Source organism: Arachis ipaensis, chromosome B9 (assembly GCF_059453495.1).
Source record: "Arachis ipaensis isolate K30076 ecotype BB chromosome B9, ASM5945349v1, whole genome shotgun sequence".
Taxonomy (NCBI): domain Eukaryota; kingdom Viridiplantae; phylum Streptophyta; class Magnoliopsida; order Fabales; family Fabaceae; genus Arachis; species Arachis ipaensis.
This window is the reverse complement of record NC_142444.1, coordinates 144,683,500-144,689,829: the sequence shown is the minus strand read 5'-3', so window position 1 is coordinate 144,689,829 and position 6,330 is coordinate 144,683,500. Positions and strand designations below refer to the sequence as shown.

The 6,330-nt window shown below is 33.7% G+C and overlaps 1 long non-coding RNA gene across 2 annotated transcripts; it reads left to right on the top strand.

The window, feature by feature from the left end:
* Positions 1-447: 447 nt before the first annotated feature.
* On the top strand, positions 448-3,264 carry LOC107619624 (uncharacterized). Of its 2 annotated transcripts, none has more exons than XR_015899079.1 (5): positions 448-739; positions 1,650-1,825; positions 1,955-2,082; positions 2,362-2,910; positions 3,017-3,264. It is a non-coding gene; the product is annotated as an uncharacterized LOC107619624 (long non-coding RNA). The 2 variants fall into 2 exon arrangements; XR_001615717.3 differs by having other exon boundaries at positions 449-739; positions 1,955-2,077.
* The last annotated feature ends 3,066 nt before the right edge of the window (positions 3,265-6,330 follow it).

Here is a 6,330-nt window from a genome sequence, read left to right as displayed (position 1 = left end):
TGAGATTTTGGTTATGAAAACATAAATTTTAAAATATAAAATATTCTTAAATTAAAAGAGAATACAAATTATTTTAGTTTATTTACTTTAATATAAGATCATTGATATTTACATAAATATTTTTGTATTTATTAAAAAAATCTTATCTACTTTATAAAAGATTCTTTAAAATTTAAATTATTTAAAAAAAATCAAAAAAAAAATTGAAAACAAAAGAAAAAAAGTAGTAACTAAAAAAAAAACCGTTTAATTTAAAAAATTGAAAACGTACGTATAACTATAACTATAAACACTTATTTTCATGATTTCAAATCAAATATTGCATATAAACGCCCTTTCCAATGCTTTAAATTAAATAAAAAATTAAAAATCCTATTATCGCTAACAGACACTAAGTGAAAAAATTAAAGTAAAAAAATTAAAATGACCCATATATGAGATTTGACATTGAACGCTTGTTAACCTAGCCGTCTCTGTCAAATATCACGGTCTTCACTCTTCACCCTCAAACCCTCTGCTCTCACGGACTCACTGCCTCACGGCCTCACCATTCCACACTGCCGACCGCCACCTCTCACGGACTCTCGATGTCACCGTCACCGCTCACCGCTCACCGCAGCAGGGACTCGTCGCCCTTGAGTCCTCGCCGTCTTCCAATGCTCGCCGTCTTCGCATCAGAGCGTCATCGCGTCTTCGCCGATCTTCACTGGTCTTCGCCGGTCATCTGCTCTTTCGTCGGGTATGTCAGTTTTGTGAACTCTCAAATTTTTATTATTTACTTTGATTTTGAAGCATTTGTCATAATTTCTGTGAGATAGGTTAATTATAATATACATTTCTGCCTAATAAAAAAATAATTTATATTTCTGATTCTGATTTCTATAATTTATGTGATTCTTTGTGGAATCTATGATTTATACAATTTATGTATTTATGTTATAATTTCTGATTCTTTGTTAATTACAGTAACAGTGTTATAATTTCTGCGTTCTGATTTTTCGAGTAATATAAGTTGCCTTTCTTTTTTAAAAACATTGTTTCGTGTAAATTGTGGTGATTAAAGCCTTATCGATTGATACAAATTAATTTGGATTCATAAAAAGAGAGCTTTCTTTACTCTGTGGCTGTAGCTTATAATTGTCAAAATGCATCTTATTTTCTATTGTCCTGATGATTACTATCATTATTACTACCATCTATTTGGGGCATCCGAGGACGTTTAGCGTGTGTTTTTTTGGTTTTGCTAGGAACCAATTACAAGTTACAACCTCAAGAGCTTCGTTGTTCATTATTCTTGCCAAGAGTATTATACCATATCTACAAATTAAAGGAACTCCTTGAGAGTACTGATCTTTTTTTTGGTGTTAATGTTAAAAGCTGAAAACTCTATCACCAAATGGAACAGAAAACAAAAGTGGAAAGTAGCTAAAGGAAATGAATTATCCCTTTTGAAATTTTAAATGATTAGGTGAAGATATATAAATAGTATTATATTATTTATTATATTTTTATCCTATAATCAAATTTAAATAATGTACGAATTAATATTGTCTGATATGCCTAGATTGTGGTGATTAAAGCCTTAGGGATTGATACAAATTAATTTGGATTCATAAAAAGAGTGTTTTCTTTTTTCTGTGTTCAAACAGTGGCAAAAAATGTAGGTGAAATAAGCAAGTATAGCTTAAACTTTAGGCATGTAAAACAGAAGCAGCAACCAAAAAGGCCTCCCCTTGGAGCACCTTTTGGATTCAATGATGATGAAGACAATGATGTCGAGAGAGAAGTCACTCTCCAAGGTAGCAAGAAAAAGACTCTTAAGGACGTAAGTTGATGCTTCTCTAGTGTAATAGAACTTGTGAATGACATGGTTATTATATTTTTTAGTTTATTTATTTAAGTAAATATAATCTCACATCCTTGTGCGTGTGGGTGTTGTTTGTTAAACTTAAAGGTTGAGGAGTAGCAAAAGAAAGCCTTAGAAGAAGATCCAACTGTATTTGATTATGATGGAGTCTATGACAAAATAAAAGAGAAATGTATCCGCCCATTGATACAAGATCGCAAAGAGAGAAAAGTATGGTAATTGTTTTCAGAATGACGTGATTTTTGTTCTATCAAATCATTTTTGTGGACTAATTTTCAGCATGTGATTTTAGGTTCTAGTATTTTTAAAATTTCCCATATTCATTATTATGTCTTGGTTATCAGCTTGATTGCTAATGGAAGAACGGTCTTGTTTTTCGTTTTCTTCCATATTTCCTAATTGAATTGATGTACTTCTTTATGGTTCAATTCCTATATTTCCAATTCTCTGTTTCTTGCATATTGCTGACATACAATTTTCATATTTGTATCTAGGTTACAAAGAAGGACTTTTTGCTTGATTTTTATACAATCCTTGTTAAAAATGTTGCATATGGTGCACAAGATCCTCGAGGGAGGAAACATGAGAATCGAGCTGAGCAAAGAACTGCAGAGACATGCGAAAGTGGAAGCCAAGGTAATCTATGACAGGGAAAGTGGAAGATCAAGATGCTTTGGATTTGTGACTTACAGCAGCCTTGAAGAGGTCAACAGTGCTATTGAGTCCTTAGATGGCGCGGTAAGCATGCGAATCTACTCCTAGTATCCCGTTTGCTAATCACAAATAACAATTTAATGAGTTTGAACTTGTCCATTTGTATATGTTACATCATATCATTGTTTGATTATTTTGTATTAGTTATTTGTTCTTTTGTTCTTGAAAACATATGAAAAAGCTAATATTTCTGCATTTTCTTATTGCGACATGTATATACTTTTTTGTCCGGTTGTTCTATGGAATCATGAGCTTCCCTTGACATATGATTTCCACAATTATATGCTTAAAAGCATGGATGATGAATTTCGTGACATTGTTGGTGTTAGGTAATTGCTCTAAGATGCTTTTGGAGCCTTTCTTTAATTAGCCTTTCTCTAAGATGTTATTTACTGATGTTTTTTTTATATTTTTGCATATAATTGACAACATTAGTGAAACTGAAGGTCGGTGGAATTCGTGGACATGTTCTTTGTGCAGTGGATATGCCAAGTCTTAGGTGTTGATTGTATTTTTTTTAATTTTCAATGTGCAATGAGGAATTGAGATGTGTAATGTATAATGAATTTTATAGAAGCAAGATCATATTTGTACAGCCAGATTGAAACATCTCTAAAGAAGTGAGTGAATACGTATTGTAATTGAACTTTTTTCTTTGTTAATTAAGTCATGTTTTAGAGCTATTGAATAGATAGAATAATATTTGATAACACAAAAGCTTGGCTATTATTAGGTTAAGGTTGGCTAAAATAAAAAAATAACGAGGTTTATTTTAGCATGGCGACAAAATTAGTATTCTAACTAATATTCTGGGAAACATTAGCGACATACTCGTTATTGATGATGATGAAAAATTAAATATTCCATTGCGACTGAAATATTTGTGAGATACCTATCGATTTGTTACTAGTTTAAAAAGAATCTGCGATGAATTTTTGCGATAATATTGCAACTAATTGACTACATATTATTTCTTAGCAAGTTAGCGACTACTTTTTTACTCTATTTTCTCATTGAGAATAGTTTTGGTTTAGCGACAAAATTTCTACCAATTTGGTTAAGAATTTTCAAAGATTTGCTATAGATTTGTTACAAAATGTAACAGATTTGCGATCATATTAGCGGACAACTTGCGACGAGTTAGGTTCGAAAAAATTCCTCGCTAATTAGCGTCACCTAAGCATTTCATTTTGTCTACGAAGTTAACTTGCATTTAGCGATGAGTCTACTGCAGTAGAGTTTGTCGCTAATTAGCGACTACCATTTAGTCTATTTCTTCTTTGGAATTAGCTTTTACTTTAGTGATGGATTTGCGACTATCTATTCGGTAGCTAAAAAACTTTCCGATGAATTAGCGACTGTTGTGTTTGCCTCACTGATCTGTGACTTGTATTTAGCGAGGAAAGCATTAGTTGCTAAGCGGTAACTAATCCGTCACAAATTCTATTTTGCGTCAGATTAGCGACGATTTTATGACTCTTTTTGTAGTAGCTAATCGGCCATATTCTTGTAGTGCTAGGAAAAGATAGGAAAGATGCTCACGCATCAGTCGCCGGTAACTTTTGGTAGGAAACCACAACAAATAGGCACCAACTTTAGCGTCGGAGTTACCATCGGAAGAATCTAACGGTAGACAAGTTTAATGGAACGCTGTGTTTGGTTGATCCGTACCGCGTTATCGTCGGAGATATCTGCCGGTAACCGTGCCCTAAATTAGAACCGTGAACCCCTCCCCTTTCATTTCGAATTCTCTCTCTCTCTCTCTCTCTCTCTCTCTCTCTAACTTATCACCTTCCCCTCTTTCTCTCTCTCCTCTCTAACCTCTCACCCTCGCACTCTCTCTAACATTCTCATTTCTCCTCTCCATCAACCTCTACTACCGCCGTTGCTGAACGTCCCTGCTGTTGCTGCTACAACACCCCTGCCGTTTTTGCTTCTGGCACCACTGCACCTCCACCCTTCTTCTCTATTTTCTCCTGTTCTGCATTTAAGATTTTTTGTTTGAAATCTGTTTATTTCCAATTTTGTTATATCAAGTTAATTAATTAGTTAGTAGAGTTTAGTTAGTTTAGTTTTCTGTTTTAGTGGATTTAGGTGGTTAGGATAGGTTAGAATAGATTAGATTAGGCTCTGAGATTGCTGAAAAACGTTAGATTATTGAGTTATTTGCTGATTTCTGCTACCAAAATTGTTTGAAAAATTCTTGACTGTATTAATAATGATTGAGCTATTTGTATGTTACCTTAATAATGATTGTAAAAATTAACCTATTGAGAAGAGTTGATGGATATTTGGTTTGGATGGAACCCTTGAAGGGTAGAGAAATCCGAATTTTAGGGAAGACTCTGTCAAAATTTTTACAAGATTTTCAGCGAAATCAAAAAAATTAAAATTATATTTTTGAAATTGTTATAATTAATTGTGGGGTTGCGGTATTTTTGTGCAATTGTTACTTTGAATAATTATTTTGATCTTAGTTTATATTTTTTATTTTGTCAAGTTGGTGTTATGATTTTTTATGGCATTTACAAGAGAATTATATATGTATATATTCATTTTAGTTCTTATGAAAGAAAATTTTCTCCTTTGCAATTAGTGTTTTATTGCTCTATAGGCACTTGTTAGTTTTCTAATTAAACCAAAACATTTATTCATTCTAAGTTAATTATTTTGAAACTAAAACACTATGTAATTTTTCTTAATTTACTAAGATAAAACACTTTTAGAATTATTTCTTATTTCTTGATTTTCTTCTTTTGTTATTATTTATTGGTGTTTGTTATGTTATTAATATGTTATTAATATATTCGCTGTACATACATGACGATAGGTAGCAAAGGTAGGTCCAGTGGGTCATGTGGTCGCGGTAGAGGGCGGGCTAACACCGAATCCCCCTGGGCTGCCCAGTCATCGCCCTCTACTCCGGCTATACTGTCGACCCCTGTGACATCACAGGCGGGTCCATCGGACCAACAATTCATCATGGTCCCAAACCCGAACTAGGTGCCTGTAACACTCTACCACACAGAGCTTTACATAAATATATATATATGTAGAAAGCAAGAATAGAGGGTCAAGTGTACGAAATAACAAGCTCCTAACTCAGCCTGCGAAGCTAAAGCTGGCCGGAGAATATTTACATACATATATATCAAACCCATAACCCAGAATATACAAAGGAAACCCTAGTTCTCCATACACCTCTAAGAGGTACAAAAGTAAAGCAAGCTACTAGGAGAGTTCTATACATATGGTCATATCAAAATAATACACAAAATGATGTCCCAAAAGATCCACTTCGCTGCAGAACTCCAAACGCCTAGCGAGGTGCCTCTCGACCTGCATCTGAAAAATACAAATATCTGTATAGAATGAGAACCGAGGGTTTTCAGCATGGTAAAGGTGCCACATACATAAGATATAAGGTCTTGGAAAAGGCAGAGGAAATCCTAGAACTCCGACACTCAGTTTATAAGGCTTAAAGAACTAAAGCAGAAACCATAAATCGAGGTGGTTTTCTAAGGATTCCTAACTTAATCAAAACCTAACTAAAACCCTCAATTTCTCTGTATTTCCTCCAATCATCCAACTCCAGTGAAATCACACAAACAAACAAGCAGACAATGGCAAATACAGATAGGATACAAGTACTGCAGATAGCAAATATAGCGATTATACATAGTAATTTCATTTAAGCACTATCAATTAATGCACAAACAAGCAATCCAAACAATATGCATATGATGCAT